Source organism: Camelus bactrianus, chromosome X (genome assembly GCF_048773025.1).
Source record: "Camelus bactrianus isolate YW-2024 breed Bactrian camel chromosome X, ASM4877302v1, whole genome shotgun sequence".
Lineage (NCBI taxonomy): Eukaryota > Metazoa > Chordata > Mammalia > Artiodactyla > Camelidae > Camelus > Camelus bactrianus.
In genome coordinates, this window is record NC_133575.1 from 40,791,259 (window position 1) to 40,812,084 (window position 20,826).

The following is a 20,826-nucleotide window of genomic DNA, read 5'->3' on the forward strand; positions in this document are numbered from 1 at the left end:
TGTAGTACCATAATGATGAATATATATCATTATACATTTGTCCAAACCTATGGAATGTCCATAGGGCAAATTGTGGACATTGGACGATAACAATGTGTCAGTGTAGGTTCATCAATTGTAACAAATGTACCACTCTAATGGGGAATGATGTTAATGAGGGAAGCTATGCTTGTGTGGAGACAGGCAGTATATGGGAAATCTCTGTATCTTCCTCTCAATTTTGCTGTGCACCTAAAATTGCTCTTAAAAAAATAAGTTCAGCAAGTTTGCTGGATACAAGATCAATATACAAAAATCAATTGTATTTTAATACATTAGCAATGAACAATCAAAAATGTAATCAAGAAAATAATTCCTATTACAATAGCATCAAAAAGAATGAAATACTTGTAAATAAATTTAATATAAGGAGTATAAGACTTATAAACTGAAAACTACTGGACATTGTTGAAAGAAATTAAAGGCCTATATGTATGAAAAGACTTGTGTTTATGGATTGAAGACTTAATATTCTTAAAATGCTGATGTTCCCAAAACTTATCTACCAGTTCAACATAATTCCTGTCAAAATCCGGGCTAGTTTTTCTCTTTTTTTAAAGAAATTGACAAGCCAATCCTAAAATTCATACGGAAATGCAAGGAATCAAGAATATACAAAACAATCTTGAAAAAGAAGAACAAAGTTGGATGACTCACACTTTCTGATTTTAAAACTTACTGTGTATATTTCCCTGTGCTATACAGTATAATCTTGTTTATCTATTCTGCATATGCCTGTCAGTATCTACAAATTTCAAACTCCCAGTCTGTTCCTTCCCACCCTGCCTTCCCCCTGGCAATCACAAGTTTGTATTCTGTGTCTATGTGTCTGTTTCTGTTTTGTATATGTGTTCTTTTTTTTTTTCTTTTTAGATTCCACATATTAGAAATCTCATATGGTACTTTTCTTTCTCTTTCTGGCTTACTTCACTTAGAATGACATTCTCCAGGGACATCCATGTTGCTGAAAATGGCGTTATGTTGTCATTTTTATAGCTGAATAGTACTCCACTGTATAAATATACCACATCTTCTTTATCCAGTCATCTGTTGATGGACATTTAGGTTGTTTCCATGTCTTGGCTATTATAAATAGTGCTGCTATGAACATTGGGGTGCAGGTGTCTTTTTGAAGCAGGGTTCCTTCTGGATATATGCCCAGGAGTGGGATTACTGAGTCATATGTTAAGTCTATTCCTAGTCTTTTGAGGAATCTCCATACTGTTTTCCACAGTGGCTGCACCAAGATCTTGTAGTAGCTCACAGCAAAAAAGAATGTGACAATGAATATATGTATCTTCATGCATAACTGAAAAATTGTGCTCTACACTGGAAATTGGCACAACATTGTAAACTGACTATAACTCAATAAAAATGTTAAAAAATAAAAAAGAAAATAAAAAAGAAAACTTACTGTGGAGCTACAATAGTCAAGACAGTGATACTGGCACACAGAGAGATATATAGATCAATGGAATAGAAATGAAAGTTCAGAAATAAACCTATATATCTATGGCCAATTGATTTTTGACAAGAGAGCCAAGACCATTCAATGCGAAAAGAATGATCTTTTCAACAAATGCTGCTAGGACAACTGGATATCTACCTTCAAAAGATCATGAAGTTAGACTTTACCTCACACCAAATACAAAAATTAACTCAAAATGAATCAAAGGCCTAAATGTAAGAGCTAAAACTATAATACTCTTAGAAGAATTGTAGGTGTAAAATTCATAATCTTGGATTCATTTCTTCAGTATAATGCCAAATACCCAAGCTACCAAAGAAAATACAGATAGTGCTTTTATCATACTTTTTTAAAAAAAAGATAAAATAGATTAATTGGATTTCATCAAAATTAAATACCTTTGAGCTTCAGAGAACACTGTCAAGAAAGTGAAAAGATAACCCACAGAATGAGAGAAATATTTGCAAATATTTTTCCAAGAAATATTTGCAGATATATGTCTGTTAAAGGACTTGTATCCAGAATCCATGCAAAAAACTCTTACAACTCAATAACTCAATAATAAAAAGCAAAATAACACAACTGAATAATGGGAAAAATGATATGAATTGACATTTCTCCAAAGAAGATATGGCCAATAAAGAAGTGAGGAAATGTTCAACATCATTAGTCATTAGGGAAATGCAAACCAGAACAACTATGAGATACTCCTTCACTCTTACTAGGATGACTATAATCAAAAATATAGACAATAGCAAGTGTTGGCAAGGGTGTGGAGAAAGTGGACCCCTCATACATTGCTGTAGGAATGTAAAATGGTGCAGCGGCCTTGGAAAAGAGTCTGGTAGTTCTTCAAAAAGTTGAATATAAAGTTAACAAATCACCCAGAAATTCCACTCCTAGGTATATAGCCATAAACAGACTTGTATACAAAATTTCATAGCCCCATTATTCATAATAGCCAAAAAGTAGAAACAACCCAGATATTCATCAACTGGTGAATGGATAAATGAAATGTGGTATATCTATGTAGTGGAATATTATTCATCCAGGAATAAAGGAATAAAGTACTGATACCCACTACAACATGGATGAACCTTGAAAACATGCTAAGTGAAAGAAGCCAGACACAAAAGACTGCATAGTATATGATTCTACTTATGTTAAATATCCACAACAGGCAAATCCATAGAGACAAAAAGGAAATTAGCAGTTGCTAGTGGGCAGGAGGGTGGGGAAATTAATGCTTAATGGGTATGTTTTTTTTCTTCTGAAGTGATGAAAATGTTCTGGAATCAGACAGTGGTGATGGTTGCACAACCTTATAAATACACCACTTGTGAATTTCTGAATTGCATACTCTAAAACAGCAAAGCATATCCTGAAGGGGAGAAAAATAGAGGGACAGATTTATTCCATAGGCCATAGATTGTCAACCCCTGGTCTAGAGCAATGGTTTTTAGAGTCACACAGACCAGAGGTAGAATCCTCATTTTCAGCTTAGGAGCTCTGTGACCTTGGACATGTTACTTAACAGCTTTAAGCCTCACTTTTCTTTATATAATGGTGATATGTACAGTACCTCCCTTGTACTGTATGAGGATAAAGTTAGATCAAATATAAGCTCCATGAAAGCACTCTTTCCCCAGGGCCTGGAACTGGCATGCGTTCAATGTGCATGAATGAATAAATAACACATTTAGCAGTCACTGTCTTGCAGTAATAAATAATAATAGAAAACCCTTATATACCATTCACTGTACGCCAGGTACTATTCTAAGTACTTTGTAGAACTTTCTCTCACTTTAATACATACTGTTTTTTTTATTGACATATAGTCAGTTACAGTGTGTCAATTTCTGGTGCACAGCATAATGTTGCAGTCATGCATATATATACATATATTCATTTTCATATTCTTTTTCATTAAAGGTTATTGCAAGATATTGAATACAGTTCCCTGTGCTATACAGAAGAAATTTGTTTTTTGTCTATTTTATATATAGTGGTTAATATATACAGTTATCATCATCCCTGTTTCCTAGACGAGAAAACTGAGGCACAGACAATGTAGATAACCTGCCCCAAATCACACAGTTAGGAAACGATAGAGACAAAATTAAAACCTGAGTGGTCTGATCCAGAGTGATGCAATAAATGTTGAGTGTGAATATGATTATCATCATTGTCATCGTCATGATAGAGTGTAATACCTATTCAAGTATAATGATCCCATTTCTTTCTTTGATATCTGAACCCACACTAGCACCTCAACTTCCCTAGCATTTGATTTAGGGTGAGGAGGCTTCCCAAGTCTTTGATGTTCTGCTAGGCAGCATATTCATTCTTTCATCTATCCATTCATTAAGCATGTATAGGATCCCTACTGTGTTCTAGGCCCTGTTCCATATAGTTATAAAAAGACAGACTCAGGGGGAGGGTAGAGCTCAGTGGTAGAGCGTGTGCCTAGCGTGCACGAGGTCCTGGGTTCAATCCCCAGTACCTCCATTTAAATAAATAAACCTAATTACCCCCCAAAAAACCCTAAAAATAAAATTATTTTTTTTTAAAAGACAGACTTCTCCAAGAGCTCAAAGTCTAGTCGGGAAGAGAATTATAATCTGTAGTAGAGATTCACGCAAGGGTGATGGAGATCAGAGAAGACCAAGGTGAAAGTGTGGAGGTGGGAGGAGGGAAGGACCTGGGAGAGCTTCCTGGAGGAGGTAGGACCTAGAGAGGAATGTGGGGTCATCAGGGATAGGAGGGGACAATTAGGTCAAGAATGAGGTTAAAGCATACACACAGGCCAAGAGCCCAGGAGTCCTTGGTGGAACCCTCAGGCATGGAGTCCAACATGACCGAAAGCCAGGCTGCAGGCAGGACCTGGGAAAGCTCATAAGGGCCTAAATGCCAGGCAGGTTTGTTCCTGAACAACTCCTCAACCTTCCCTCTCCACCTTACCCGACATTATTTTTCTTGGCAGCACTATTCCCCATCTGAGTCTCTCCTTGCTGTGTATTCACTGTCTGTCTCTTCCCTTTGGAATGTGAGCTCCCTGAGGGCAGGGACTTCATTTTGTTCACTTTTGTTCATGGTTCTATCTCCTTTGCCTACCACATACACGTGTTTGTACTGCCTAGCTATTGTAGGCATGCAATAAATATTTGCAAATAAATTAATGAAAAAATAAGTGAATAAATGAATGTCCTGGGAGCTCTGGGGAAGACAGAGAGGATTATGATACATACCCAACCCCCAGGAACTTATAGATAAGCGGGGACCCTAACAGGTGGACATGAGCCCCTATTACGCTCTGTTTCCTCTCTCCCTACACTCCTGGCCTTCTCTCCCAGAACTTTCAGACTGTCCCTGACCCTTCAGATTCCCTCTTACCTCCCACATATTTCTCTACCCGAGCCAGGCCTCCAACCTGCCCACACTCCCTGCTCTGCCAATCCCAAATCCCAGTCCGGAGAGCTGCCTGCATCTGCTAGATATTGTTAGCATGATCAAACTAATTTTCACTAATGTCTGAATCACTGTCAGAGCACTCTAGGGTACATATTTTTTTTTAACTTTTTGTTATGGAAAATTTCAAACATAGCCACAGCAGAGAGAAGAGTATAATGAACCCCCATATACCCATCACCCACCTTCAAACAATTATCAACATTCTGCCATTCTTATTTCTTCTAGTCCCCATTTTTTTTTCCTTGAAGTATTTTCAAGCAAATCCCAGGTCCCATGCCATTCCACAGTTGCTGATCTGTAAATATTTCAGTATGTTTCTCCACCAGATAAGGACCTTTTCTTAAATAACCACAAAACCATTATCAAAGGTGACAAATTAATAATTCCTTAATACTATCTAATACTAGTCCACTGTTATGTTTTACCCAACTGTCTCAAAACTATCTTTCTGCAGGGATTTGTTCAAACCAGGATCCAAACATGATTTATACATTAGTCATATACTTTTTTGGGCTTCAGGACACTTGGTAGAATTTCAGGCCTCATGGGGAAGTGGGGACTAATCAGCCCAAAGCACCTCTAAACATTCCAGATTCCCTAGTCTTAGAAGCTTTAGGGTGGCCTCTCCCTGGCTGGAGAAAGGGGCTAGCCATCCAAACCCCTCATCAGATCTGTTATCTGTTCCCCGCTAAGGGATGGAGAGATGGGCAAGGGAGAAGAAGGAGAACCAAAGAAATGCCTTGCCTCCTATCCAGACCCCCACCCCCGGCCCCACCCCCATCCTGGCAGACCTCAGAGATATTGGTTCAGCTGTGTAAAAGTAATCGTAATTGCAGTCATTCCTGAGAGCTGCTTACCATTATGCCTAATTACAGTACAGCACAATAATCATTATGTGTATCATTAAAGATGTGTCAGATTGACTTTGTCACAAGCTTTAATTTGATTTCCGTTTCAGTACTGTGTTTCAGTATGCACAGCCTTCAGAGCTTGCGGCTCCTGGTCCCTACCAGGGAACAGGAGACCAGCTGTTGGCAAACCAGCCACTGAGCATCCCATCTCGTCTCACCCGACCCCTCCCATCCCGTCCCATCCATCCCATCCCATCGCATCCAGTCCGGTCCATTTCCGTCTGCACTGACTGCTGCAGCTCAGGCCGGAGGTGCCTGCCTCCCTGCCCTTCCTCTCTTCCTCTCCAAGAGCTGCACATCTGGGCTCGAGGCAGAATGATTCACTGACAAACAGAAACAACCAAAACAACAAAAGCCCGCAGGCTCTGCCAGCATCAAGTGCTGCTTCCCCCGTCCACAGGGATCTCAGTCAAGCTTCTTTATTGACTCAGTCCATGCAACATCTTCATTATTCTCCCCACTCGGGGAATGGGGAATGTGAGATGAGCCGATGTGTCCAAAACTATCGAGTTCATCATTAGCAGAACCAGGAGGAGAACCGGAGGCTGTGGCCGCCAAGCCGGAGCTTCTGTGGGAGCTGAGGCTGGGTCAGGCTCCGTCCATTAGGCCTGCCTCTCTGGTCACGGCTGCATTTTCAATCTTCAGATGTATGAAATGAGGCTGTCTGTGCTGCTGGGCAACTTCCTGAGAAGCAGGCACAGGAGAGTTGAGGGGTAGGGGTGGAGGGCAGCCCTTTTCCAGGCCAGATTTGCAAGTTGTGGGAACCAAGCTAATTGCCTGGGCCAGGTCCTGCCTTATCGGTCAGTCGTCTGGCTGCCTTGACCAGCAGGTTTCTTGTTGCTTGCTAGCACCAAAACAGTCGCTAATCAGGTAAAGCAGTGTGGAAGAAGCATGTCTACCATAGCAAATCGCTGCCTAATGAGCCTTCCCATCGGGTCCTGTGCAGACCTGATAAATGGGGCCAGTGCACGTATGCCCAAATGCTCAGCCATTCAGCCGGCCTCGAGTGAGGCCCATCTTTGTCCCAGCTCTGTGCTACGTAAGGCTACCATCTGGTCCTTGCCCCTGAAAGCTACAATCCCGTCCAAACAGTGAAGAAGGGTGTGTAAACAAATATGTCAGAGGAGGCCAGGGGGCTGTAAAAGACCTGGTGGAGGCAAAGAGGTGGGAGCAAAGACCTCTCCTTTGGGGAGTCAGCAGAGACTTCAAAGAGGTTACGTTCCAGCTGGGTCTTGAAAGATGAGTAAGAAGGAGATGGTCTTGGCTGAGAAGGGAGAGCCGGGCATTCTCTGCAAAAGGAATGGTGACCAGAAAGGCAGGGAGTTGTGACAGAGCATGAAGGAACCCAGGATTCTTTTTCAGATGTAGGCTACATAACTTTCTTTCTTTTTTTTTTAATTGTAGCATAGTCAGTTTACAATGTTGTGTCAGTTTCTGGTGTACAGCTAATGTTTCAGTCATACATATACATACATAGATTCCTTTTCATTATAGGTTACTACAAGATATTGAATATAGTTCACTGTGCTATACAAAAGAAACTTGTTTATCTATTTTATATATAGTAGTTAGTATCTGCAAATTTCGAACTCCCAATTTACTTTCCATTAAAGTATCTCAAAGCCAAAGGGTGGGTATAGGTCAGTGGTAGAGCATGTGCTTAGCATGTATGAGGTCCTGTTCAATCCCCAGTACCTCCATTTAAAAAAAAAAGTATCTCAAGGCCTGAATAATTTAAATTTAGACTTCCAGGTCAACTGTCACTCATAGTTTACTGATTTTCCATGGTCTCTGATTCCCCAATCGTGCTTTTGGGCCAGACTTTAAATAGTTCCTCTGAACTTAGCTCCAAAGCTGCTGCTGAAATATGCCATTTCGATTTCCTTCATTCTCAGTTTTGCACCAATCATATTGGCCCACTGAATGGTTTAACTACATGTTCTAGGTTTCCCAGAGCAGCAGAAGGAGCCCTTTTTCCCTGGAGTCCATCCCAAAGAAGCAGAGCCTGCCATGGGGAGGGATGGCGCACAGTCTCTGGGGATACCTAGACTCCATGTGCTAGACCTTTGCTGCCCTGTGTCTTTTCTCGACCAAATGGCCTGTTTGCTTAGCTGCAGACTGCTGTCTTCATTAGAGAGACATTAAAACGCTGTTGGTTTGAGCTGGCAAGGTAATGAAGCGTCCTTGTGTGGACTCTTTAAGTAAACTATTAGAGGACTTGCCTGAGTACACCTTTGCTAATCTGCTGACGAGCATTAACCACTTCTAGAGCATGGAGGGGACCAGTTAGAGTTTTTGTAATGAAAGTGAAACCTCTATTTCTCTAGCCTCTAGAGCTTTTCACAAAATTTCTTCTTCCATCGATCCTCATACCCAGCCCTTTAAAGTGGGGAGGGTAGAGATCAGTGTCTGCCTTTTACCAGTATGGAGACTGAACCTTGAGGGGTTCAGTGATTCCAAGTGGTTCCAATGTGAGTGGAAACTGAGCTTCTGATCACGGTGCTGGGAGCTTTCCCACTGCCCCAAGCTCCCGGCTGCTGAGCCAGCCTTTCCCCCACCATGGCTGGGCGGGTATGGGCAGAGGTAGTGTTCACACATTTCCCGGACAGCTGGCTGCGGTTCTGCCCGCTGTCTCCACGCGCCTCGCCCCATTCACTGCACACCTGCCTCGAGCAGGACCTCCAGATGTTTGCCGTGTTAGCACCAAACTCGTCCAGTAGATAAAAGAGTGATAAAGAGCAACCTCAGGAAGCAAATCCCCCTCCAAGATGTAAGTCATTTACTGCCTTCTTACCAGCAGGATCAGGTTCAACCCGCATAAATCTATTTTAGCGGATTTTAATTGCTTGTAAACTAAGTGTTTCCTGGATATGCCACCGACCATGAATAATGAGAATCATTTCAGTGACTGGCTTTTCGAAAGGGAATGGGACAGCAGACAAGAGGGGGCAGCTCAGAAGGCAGAGTCATTTGTTAAAGCCTGAGTGGGAGCGTTGTCTCCGCCAGCTCCAGTTTGGTTTTGTTGTTGTTTTTTTTTTTTTCACGATGTCACTAGAGCTGCCTGCTTTCCAGCGACTCTGGCTGCCCTTCTTTCTTTATGCATCACTCATGTTAAGTCAGGCCAGCTGCTGTCAATGACTGGGTCCAAGCGGCCACATGTCAGAGTCATTCATTCACTCAGCCAAGATGTACAGAGCACCTACTGTGTGCCAGGCCCAGACCAAATCTCCAGGAGAAGGAAAAGGATAATGCCCAGTTCCCAGCCTTGAGGAGAACCTGGCCTAGTGGGGGAGATGGGCACATCGACAAACAATTTCACTCTCACGCGATAAGGCCTGGAATAGAGAGGTCGACCGCGAGCTGTGGGAACTCGGAGGAGGAACTCTCTCCATCAGGGGGAGTTGGGGCCAGTGCAGCAGAGAAGCAACATTTAGCAGGAGCATGAGGGAAGCAGAAGAATTGACCAGATAAAGAGGAGCGGGAAGAGACACACCAGTTCAGTGTGGCTACAGTTTAGGGGGCCAGAGCCCAGCCCGGACTGTGAGATAAGACTGGAGGAGTTGGATGAGCCAGACTGTGAAGGCCTTTGTATGTCCCGCTTGAGAGTTTGGACGAGGTCCTGCAGTCAGTGGGGAGCCAGCCATGGTTTTTAAGCCGAGGGAATGACATGATCGGATCTGAATTTCGGACAGAAAACTCAGGGAGGGCGGGGAGACAGGGAAAGCAGTTCGAGGCTGACTCAGAGAGCACAGCTTTGCGTTGTCTTCCCTCTGGACTCCAGGAGCTAGCTCTTGCCTGCGCACTTACCACAGAGCATTAGAATGGCCTATTTGCCCAGCTGCCTCCCTACCCCCTCCTTGAGGGCAGAGGCTCAGTCTCAGTCATCTCTTCACACCCAGAGCCTGCTACCCAGGAGTGCTCAGGAGACGTTGGTACCCAGCAAACACGGAAACAAATGAATCAGTAGGTTCTAAGCAAGTACAACTCTGATTTGCTCCCAAGTGACCACTGTGATGGATATACATGAGATAAATCCGACTCTGATGGAATATCAAGTCCATCTGTGACTTTTCCCCTGCCTCTGCGAAGCCCATCAGTTATCATTGTCCATTTTGAGGGAAAGATGTGCTATTCAGAGAAGACAAGAAAGTTGCTTACCAAGCTGTGCGGGTGCCAGTTATGACCCAGGACTCTGTTCTTTCTCATAAATTCATTTTTGATGACATGTTTAGAATATATCTTCATTGTCCTCATTCTGCCCCTTCTGCCTTTCTGACCTTCTCTCCCTTCCTCTTTAACTCTTACTCATCCTTCAAGGCCAGTTCAGTTCCTTCCCATCTCCTCCATGAAGCCTTATCCACACTCAGAATTAAGGATATTCCCACTTGAGTTTCCATTGTGCTAGAAAATTACTCACCTGGAATGTTCATCTCATCACAGTTATTCCTGCACAGTCTGTCTTCTCTCCCAGACTGCAAGCCCCTCAAGGCCAGAGATTGTCCGCTTCATCGTTGTCTCCCAAGCACCTCCCACCCTGCATCCTGCCCCAGCTTATGAGCAGGGAGTGTTTGCAGATACTACCCCAAGCATATTGCTTGCTGTCTGGCTATCCGCTTCGAGATAATGCCAGTCTTGGGAGTACCCTATGCCTCTCTTCATCTGTTTGCACCCAGTTAGATATGTTTTTCTTCATCTGCCGAAGGGCAAGGAGAAAAATCATTGTTCGTCAAATAAGGGGACTATCTCCCAGAGATCCCCTAATCTCTATCCCCTAACATTTCAGGTGTCTTGAAAGCACAAAATCTGGTACCTCTAAACAAAACGTAAGCCCACTGACCCATTCAGGGTCAGAAGTTCAAATCTTTGCTGAGGAGCTTATTGTGTGATGGGACTCACTGGTGGTGCTGAGGGAACTCAAAAACAGAAGGTGAATGGTCTCTTTAGGAGGGCTTACACTGGATTTGCTTGACTTGGAACCCATTAAGCCTCAAGTCCCAAGAGTTCAAATTTTCCAGGTACAAAGGTCCAATAGATAATTATAAATGGCAGTCAGAGGCTGGGAATAAACACTAAACTCAGAAATGTAGGATCTCCACACAGGAAGCGATTCAAACCACAGCATAGAGTGTGAACTTGTGCAGCAAGAGAGAAAAAGCTGAGAGTACAACCTGGGGACAACTACATTTAAGAGACAGGTGAAGAAAGAGGATCCAGGGTAGGAGAATGAGAAGGAACAGAGAGGAGTGGGGATGAGAGAGAAGACAGTGCCCTAAATGGGGGCAGGGGTAGTTGATGATGTGTGCTGGAGAGAGATCCAATAGGATGGGTGATAACTGAAAAGCAGAAGACATCAAGTTGGGTAATTAGGGGGTCACCCTTGGTCTCCTAAGACAGAAATAGCAAATATAGGGCACATATGACTGCATCCCTCAGCCCCCACTCTGCCCACCAGGTGCTCCCGAAGATTACATGACAAACTGATTTTGGCACATTTTCTTGCTGAACCCAGACACAGCCTCAGCATGCTTGTCACCACAATACCCCAAGCGGCTACCACCCATCAGTCAGAGATGCCAACAAGCTGAAATCTCCTTGCTATCTTTCTAGAAAATGGTTCAATGGAGGTGTGGGGAAGAATCCAGAAAGCAGTGGGTTGGAGTGTCTGAGAAATGAAGAGGTCAAGGTGGTGTAGAAAGAGAGACCTTACAAAGGTCAGAAGTGAAGGAACAGAGAGGGCAGTTGCTTGGAGTAGTGTGAGGATCCAGCCAAGGCAGCACTTACTAATCCTCCCGTAGAATCCATTTCCTTAAGGTCATCTGAGTACTCATCCAGCAGCAAGCCAGGTAAAGCAATATCCCTGCCCTCTCTTCTGCCATCCCCACCCTCGGCTGGAGGAAAAATTGATGCAAAAAAGCTTCGTGTGTAGGCTTGTTTCCAAAATATTCATCTGATGAACAGAGACATATGGTATAACCAGAGTTGGCCCTGCACATATTTATGAAGGAGGAATTCTCTCTAATAGTGGAAATTTGAGGATCAGCAGTGATGTGGGGAAGGTATTAGTCTTGGCCAGGGCCCTTCCCCCAAACCCCTTGAAACCACACCCTGAAGGAAAACTTTAGCCGGCAGGGAGACCCCTAGTGAATGGGCGGCCACCCTGCCCTTGTCTCTTCTGCCACCTCCTCTGTCCCTCCTTCCCTTCCTTGCCAGTTTACCCACACACACACATTTTTCTCTCCTCTCCTTTCCATCACCTCTGCACCCCCTCTTCCCCACCACTTCCAATTTCTCATTCCCACCTCCTCTCTTGATTTTTCTCAGTCTCATTCATTTCTGTCCTTCTCTTCTTGACCTCTCCACCCTCTTTCTGGGTGAGTTTTGGGATACAGGGTGAGCTCTTCAGAAGTTTACCCTCATTCAGTCTGAACGGGCATTAGTCAAGAAATCTAGTTTTGCTACCATCCATCAGATGGAGAACTCCTGTTCCTTTGTACAGCTGAGAAAGCACTATTAATAATAATAATAATTAATAATAATAATAATAATAATAATAATATCTAGCATTTAATAATAACTTTTACTGAGCGTTTACTCTGCTCCAGGCAGTATTCTAAGTGCTTTACATGAATTCACTCACTCATTGTCACAACAACTCTATCAGGTATGTTCCATTATTATCCCCATGTGACAAAGAGAACCAGGGCACAGAACAGTTAAGTAACTCACCTAAGGTCATACAGCTAGTAAAGGTTGGAGCCAAGATTTAGAGCTCATCCTATATGACTCCAGAAACCTCACTCATTAATCACCATGTTTATTGCTTGGTGGTGTAATGGAAAGCCCATTGGTTTGAAAGTCCGAAGCCCTGAGTTAAAGGTCACATCTGTTACTTTAGCACCATGACCTTGGACAAATCAACTAGCTGGTCCAGTGCCCCTCACGTGTGAGGACATTTTACTGTACTCCAGCCAATACCACACAGTTAAGCTTGAATTGATTCCCCTGCCCTTCCTGTAATTATCTCTCTCTCTATTCAGATTTTCATCTCTTTGAGAACAGTCACCAGACCTTACTCTTTTTTTTTTTTTTTTTTTTTTGTATTCAGCTTCCCCGCAAGGACCTAGAATAATGCTCAGCATGTAATAGAACATGTGCCTATGCGCAACGTGTGTGCACGTGCACACACACACACATACACATATATTACTATGGATTAAGTAACATGGGAACCTCACTAAACACACAATATACTAAAGTGCTATACATACACATGTGTTCATGAAGCTTCTAAGTACTTTATTTTTTTTTCTCTTTTTTTTTTCTTTTTCCTAAGTACTTTAGCTAATGAAATAAGACTAGTTAATATTGGGCATATTCTTTGTTTATATATAATTGGTGCTCAAATAAACCATTTCCCAGGTTTATCTGATATTTTGCTTCATAAACTTTTTCTATACCAAGAGTTAAAATACCATTAAAACTTCTGGATAACAAAACTCTGCCCATGCCTTATTCATTCATTCACTCATTTGGTCAAACGCTACTGGTATAGGAGCGTCACCATGAAGCATTTCTAAAGTAGCGACTCTATTCAAGGTGTAAGGTGAGCCCTGCACGTGGGATAATGATGGAATCTAGATGGGGTGCTGGGTTTCCATCCCCGTGTCCACCTCCACATGTGACATCTTGTCCCCAGTAGGCCATACCTCCCTGACCTGTCAGTCGTGCTCTGGACTCTCCTAATTCCCCCGTTCCCCTGCCTCCAAGCAATCGCCTTTGATGTGCTGCTTCCTGCCAGTTCAGTCCAACGACTAATGGCGTTATTATTTTTGTTTGTTTGTGTTGTAAAGCCATGGCAATAAAATTTACTCCCAATAATAGCACCGCAATTTTATGTTCTTAAAATGTACCATAAAGGATATATATAATAACTGAATTTCCTGTAAACAGAAATGTTTTTTTTCTGGGGGAAAAGAGAGCTTTTTTGTTTCCATCACAATTGGACCCAGGTTCTTTGATGGAGTAATTGGTGATATAGGAAAGACTGAAAAGAATCTTATGAGACTGTGTTGTGGTTCAAAGCACTGGTGCTCTGTGATTCTCGTTTTGATGAGTTTTGTTCACAGGGTAATTCTGGACCAAAAATGTTCTTCCTGGTCAGGGCCCACATCACAGTCCCCAGCACAACCTTCCCAACGGAAGACAGAGCAAAGCCTCAGAGGTCTGTAAAGGGATTGGCATCACCCTTGGCCTTACCCTGATAGGATCAAGTCTAATTTTTAGGAAAAGGTAAACCTTGAGTTAACAATAAAAAAATGTTGGGAGCTATAGGGGGTTTTAGAAAAGGGGGGCTGGCGAGAAGTGGTGTCACTGTATCCCCTACTGACTGGGAGAGAAGGATATGAGTTTAGCCACAGGGGTCTATTGCCAGTATAGCGAATTTACCCCTTTAGGTATCTTCTTCATGCTAAATCTCATCCCTAGGGCTCCAAGAGAGTTTGCTTTACCGTACTTTTTCTTCTTCTCTGGTTGCTCTTTTTCTGCCTATTTACTGGCCCTTCTTATCCCCTACTGCCTTAGTTCCCAGCCATGACCTCACTTCCACACACCATCATCACATCTCTAGCTGCCTGACAGACATAGCGACCCACATGTCCTACTGTCATCTCAAACCCAGCGAAACCCATCCCCTTCCCTCAGCCAAACTAGCTCTTCCTGCTGCTTCACCCCCGCTTTATCAGTGGTGCTGATTCTCCCGCTTACCCAGACGCAGAATCTAGGGGTCAACCTTGACCTCTCCCCTGCTCTCTTTTCCTCCATGGCCAACCAATTACCAAAGTCCCTGTGAGTCTACCTTCGCAATGTCTCTTTCCCATCCTCTCCATCACCCTTGTTCAAGCCCTTGTTATCTCCCCCTTGAACTACAGTCACAGGTCACTCAATCTTTGTGTGCTGCTCCCAGGTCTCCTAAGGCACAACCCCAGTACTGATAATGCCCGTCACATCAAGTCTTATCTCCTTGACCTGGGGTTCAAGGCTTCCTACGCTCACCTCCTTTTTTTTTAAATCATGCATTATTTTTTAAAATTTTTTGGGGGGGCAATTAAGTTTTTTGATTTATTTATTAACAAGAAGTCCCGGGGCTTGAACCCAGGACCTCGAGTGTATGCTAAGCATACACTCTACCACTGAGCTATACTCTCCCCTCATTTATTTTTTTTAATCAAAGGGTAGTCAATTTCCAATGTTGTGTTAATTTCCCATGCTCCCTTTCTACAACTTTAGCGAACTAGCCAGACTTGTCCTGCCTCCACTAACTACCCTCCATCTCATCCCATCCCCGCTTATTAGCCATCACCCCATCCTTCAAGACCCTAATTCTCTTTACTGGGTGTGAATGTCTTCAGAATCCCAAATACATTTTATTTCATTCATTCAACAAACATTAACTGAGTACCTATTATTTTCCAGGAGCTATGCTATGCTAGGAGTTGTAGGTAATATACATATGAATAAAACAGTCTTCTTCCCTTGTAGAACTCTGGCTAAGGAGCCAGAAAGTTGGATACAATGATCTTGAAATCCCTAACAGGCTGTCTCTGACTCCCATCCTATGGGCTCTTCCCCTCAGCCTCTAAATCTACTTACAATCCTCCCATCTTAAAATACCCACCCTACTCTAGCCCCGCCCCTGTACCAAACTCCTGAAAGTGAAAGAGAGATTATGTATTCTTGCCATCATTCTTATCTCCACTTCTTCCCCTTGACTCTTCAGCCCCCTCCAGTCGGGCCTTGTCCACAACCTTTGCAGACTTGGCTGCAGCAAAGAGCTCCTTCCTGTGGACCAATCAGAAGACCACCCTCCTTTTCTTTCACCTCTCTGCAACATCTCACATTATCACCAGAGCAGTTTCCTCCCCTTCTATCCACCTCTGAAGTGTTAGCTGTTCCCCATGATTCTTTCCCTGCCTCTCTTTTCTTCTCACTCCGTAGTAAGCCTCCCCTGCCAGCCAAGGCAATTCCTTGGCAATTCTTGTCCAATTCCTTTACATCATTGATAACTCCCAAATCTATAATGCATATCCCATATCTTCGGCCCAACCTCTCTCCCACCTTCCAGAACACCATCAGGATCCTGACCTTCAACATGCTCCCCACTGCACCCTTACTCACACACATACTCCCCGCCATGAACCCTTGTCCTCTGCCTGTATTCCTCACCCCATTATTGTACCTCCACCACAGTGGGAACTCCTTGTCTCTCTTCTTCCTTCTTTCCCAAACCCAACTCATTGTATAGTCCTATCAATGCTATCTTTCAAGTTTTTTAATCTCTCCATTCCTCCCACCACTGTTCTGGTTCAAGCCCTGTTACCACTCATCGTGGCTCCAGCACCAGCCTCCTCATTGATTCTCCTGACTTGCCGTCCTCCCCTCAAACTACATTCCATTCTCCACACTGTAGCCATCGAGTCCCTCTAAAATGCATAGCTGACCTGTTCATCCCCTCACATACAAGCTCCCCCAAATTTCCATTCACTGATGCCACAAATAGTTATTGACGACCTCCTCGGGACAAGCGCTATTTGGGGAACTAATACTGCAACAGAGGGCAAAACAATGTTCTGCCCTCATGGACCTTCTAGTCTGGGATGAGGTCAAATGCCTTAGTGTGAGGAGCAGGCAGTGCCCACTGTGAAACTCATCTGCCTCACAGCCTCATGTCCTGATTCTCCTTGCCCTACCCTCAAGCCATATCCAATGAATTTCAGTGCCCAATGTATGCTGTTCTGTTCCACACTCCCTGCCCTCGCCCAGGCTCTCTTGGGAGTGCCTCCCTCCCACCCACCAGACCCCTTTGGCGGACCTCCCTACACAATCAGTTCCTCAGGGCAGTTTGGAGGCTCTTATAGGGAGTGCTTATGTCCAACCAGAATGAGCTGGGTTCAAATCTCACGGCGCACATGCCAGCTGTGTGACTTCTGTCAAGTGATCTGACTGTTCTGTGCTTCAGATCCTCATCTTAAATGGAAGTATTTCTAGCACCTCCATTTGAGTTGGTTGTGAGAATTGTCAGTCCATAAAAAGTGCTGAGACACTTTAAATTCCTGACATGTAATAAGCTTTTACTACATATCAATTGTTATTCCTTGTCCCCTTAGTATTATTATTAAACCTCTCATCACACTGTTCTATAATAACCCCTCCTACTAAACTTGTCTTGCTGTCTTTGTAGCCCAGGGACTAACCTAGTCAAGCACATAGTAGGTACTAAAAAAAATTGAAAGGAGAAAAGGATTGGCTGTTCCAGGTTTGTGTTTTGGTTTCCTGTGACCAAATAGGACGATGAAGGAATAACAGCAACCTTAAGGCTTCTTCTGAATATCATTTGGCCCGAATATCTCAGGGAATGCTATTGGCATTGCGTGAGCAAGGGCTGGAGAGAAGTGAGCAAGAAAGGCACGTTGAACTGCGCTGAACTGAACGAGACTCAGCTATTTTCATTCCCTTATTCATTGACTCTTGGGTCGAGAAGGGACCAGCTCCCCTCACGTACCATGCCCTTCCACTCCCATCCCTCCACCCCACCTCGTACTTTCCATTTCCCCCTTCCTACCACTGTGTTCCCTGAAAAAAAAAAATGCAGAAACAGAAACCCAGAAAGCAAAAGGAGTGCTGAGGGGAAAGGGGAAGAGGTGGAGAGGGGTCAGCACCTCCCTCCTTCCTTTCCTAAGATCAAAGCCAGCGTTTGCACTTGCCGGCGGCGGCCGGCTGGCCTCTTTCATGCGCGGCTCCACCTGTCTGGGAATGGCATCGCCGCTTGCCCATATCCTTTCCTCTTCAGGACTGGAGGGCAGTTTCAGGGTGGGGCCTCGAGCTATTTCGAGTGCCGGCCAAATCCCTCCACCCCAACATCTTTGCCTTGTGCGATCAGATTTCCCCTCCACCTCTCCAGTAAGTAACAAGTGGCAGGAGCCGAGGGCAGGAAACTGTGAGATAAGTCAGTTTCTCCACTGGCCCTAAGCGGAGCTCATGGTTTAAGCAAACGGGAAGCCACTGGGGCGGCAGGGCTTTGTCTGGCGGCAGGACAGGCTCTTCTTTCTGCCTCACAGCCCCCGGTGTTCTGCCCAGCATCCCCCAGGGTACAGGTAAGGCACCAGTTAGGCAACGGCTTCTTGCCCCAGGAGAAGAGAATTCACATGCATGAAAGTCCTACCATGTGCTAGACCCTTTCATGTCTATTATCTCTGTGATTCCTAACATCCCAGCCCGGTCAACGTTTATCATTCCTCTGGTAGCAATGATGAAAACAGAGATGGAGAAGCTTGCCTGAGGCGCACAGCTAAATGTGGGGACACACATGCAGTTCTGCCTGACTCTAAAGCCAGTGCTCTTCCCACCTCACCACGCTGCCTCCAGAGCCTAGAAACGCTGATAATGCTGTCAGTTGGTTCTTTGCGTTATTCCTGAGAATTCACAGAATGGCCAGCTCAACCTTTTGTGAGTTCATTTAATTCAACAGAATTTCAAAAACAAAGGTTTAAGGGGAATCTTGGATGACTTACATTCAACCCTACAGGCTCTGCAAAGAGAGGGTGACAGAAGTTGCTGCCTTTGCAGGGTTTCATGGTCCAGTAGAAAAGAGTTAACGGGTGCAAAAATAACAGCAGGATAAAACGCAGAAACAGAAATGCCATGAGAGAGCCAGAGAGGGGAAGAGGGCACCACCTTTGCCTTAGAGACAGCCTCTGCCCACCCCCACTCCCTGCCCCCGGGTGCTTGTCGCTTCCCTCAGCCTCAAGCATATCTTCCTGAGGCCAGGACCAGCCAGCCTCCCTGTGGAAATAACTGGCTGACCAAACAGAGACTTTCTTAAATCATCGGTGTCCCCTAGCTTAAGAAGAGTGCAAAAAAGCAGGACCTGGGAAAAATATTGGATTGGCAAAAGTGGGGAGATGTTTAGGAACCCAGACTTGGCTATTTCCTGCAACCAGCCTGCTTCAGCAAAGAATGGGTTATTTCTGGGTTACAGCCAGGTGCTGATGCAGCCAGGACAGGAGGGAGGCTCCACATCCCCAGTCGAGCTGCGTTCTGTCACGTGGCAGTCAGCTCTGGCCCCAGCTGACCAGCTCGCAACCTCGTGTGCTCTTGGTCTGAGAGGGGGCTAAAGCAGGAGCGCACAGCTAACCAGACAGCAGGCCCTCCCAGCGAGGACATGTTGTTCCAGACGCTCAGCTCGAAACAGATAGCTCACGACGTGCCTTGCTGACAGAGGATCAACAGTGTTATCTTCGTAGATGGAGGCAGAACATTCCCTCCTTCTAGACCTCAGTGAGGCCCTCTGTCTCTGATTTTTATAGCAACTCTGATGCCAAGGGTTTGGATCTCCCAGAGTGGCTGCTTCATTGCAGCTGCCTTTCTTCTATTGCCCTCTCTAAACCCATCTCTCCATACCCAGGAAACAAGGGTACGACTTCACACCCTCTGGAAGCAGAGAGGCCACCTAAGGAGAGAGGGCCACACCTGTTTGAAGCCTTCTCTTCCAGAGCCAAGCCCACGAGGTCCTCGGACTTGGACGGAGGGGCCCTCCTTGGCTAAAAATACAAACCTTTCAAATTTCTTTGATCATAATGGAGGAGTTAGTTTCTGGATGTGTCCCTCAGGTAACCCCTCTTGTCCATTCCATATGTGGGTTTAGTAAAGACTATATCTATTCAAGTCCTCTTCGATCTCCAGAACTCAGGGTGCATCAGATGTCAGAGAGTAATAACTCCAGCTGGAGGGAGCTAGGCCCCTCTCTCCTTTCTAGGTCAGTCCAAAATTTTTAAAAAGGCATTTAAGTATTGGCACAGTCTTGGTCATTTTTCTTTTTTTAAATATTTTGTCTGTCTTTTATTTTTTTTAATGGAAGTACCACGGATTAAACCCAGGACCTTGTGCATGCTAAGTATGTACTCCACCACTGAGCTATACCCACCCCCTTGGTCATTTTTCTTTTAATTAAATGTGTAGAGTTTTCTATCGTGGATATGCAAAAGCCTTCTCCCCATCAAATTACTCCCGTAGATCCCACAAAGACGCTGTTAGAATCCCTGGAGATTGTTCCACAACCTCTCCCACGGTGCCAGATGTACAACCAGACTCTTAACAAGGATAATTTGGTGGCAATGGTAATCACCCTGGATGATTTTTTTCAAGGCTCTTTGAATGACATCAAATTCATGACACATACCAAGATTCCTTTTTTTCGTGCTCTCTGTACCATTTTTTCTTCCCATGGAATTTGAATTTCCCTGGCTTACTTACCGCCTAACAATATCACTATTGAAAGCACATAATGTTAAGGACCATATGCTCTCTCTCCAGAGAGTGTGCACAAATACTATTTCTGTTAAAAACTAAACAGAAATAGTAGCTTTGCATATTTCCCATTCAAAGACTCAGCCCAATTGAATGATTCCCTTTGTAGTGGGGTGTTTTTCCCCAAGCGGGCCCTTAGTAGAGAAGCTGAATCAGATATTGTAACTTACCAAAGGTCACAAGGAGTCATTGAGTGAGCTCGAAATAGGATCCCCAAACCTTTATTTTGATTCCTTGAATTTAAAAACAAATAAACGCTACTACAGAGAAAGAAAAAACCTAGAGAAACTAGGCTCATTTGACATTCCTGGTTCAGGAAATTCCAGGCAAGCAAAACTAACAGGTAGCTAGCTGCCTTGGTCTGTAACAACCAAGGAGGTAAATAGGACAAATGTGCCGCCTGCCTTCAAGGAGCTGAAAATCCAATGCAGGGAAATCGGGTTGCTGTTGACAACTCTTCCCAGTGCAGAATGTGCTGGTGAACGCCTAGAAGACCCCAGAGGAGGGCTTGTCCATCTTTGTAGCACCCCCAGCAACTGGCACAGTGACCTGTATGTGATATGCAGGGAAGCGTTG

General features: G+C 44.3%; 1 protein-coding gene across 3 annotated transcripts in view; it reads left to right on the forward strand.

Annotated features, from left to right (window-relative positions):
- Window positions 1–20,826, forward strand: part of HDAC8 (histone deacetylase 8) — a 209,775-nt gene that overhangs the window by 163,636 nt on the left and 25,313 nt on the right. The gene's annotated exons all lie outside the window — the stretch shown is intronic.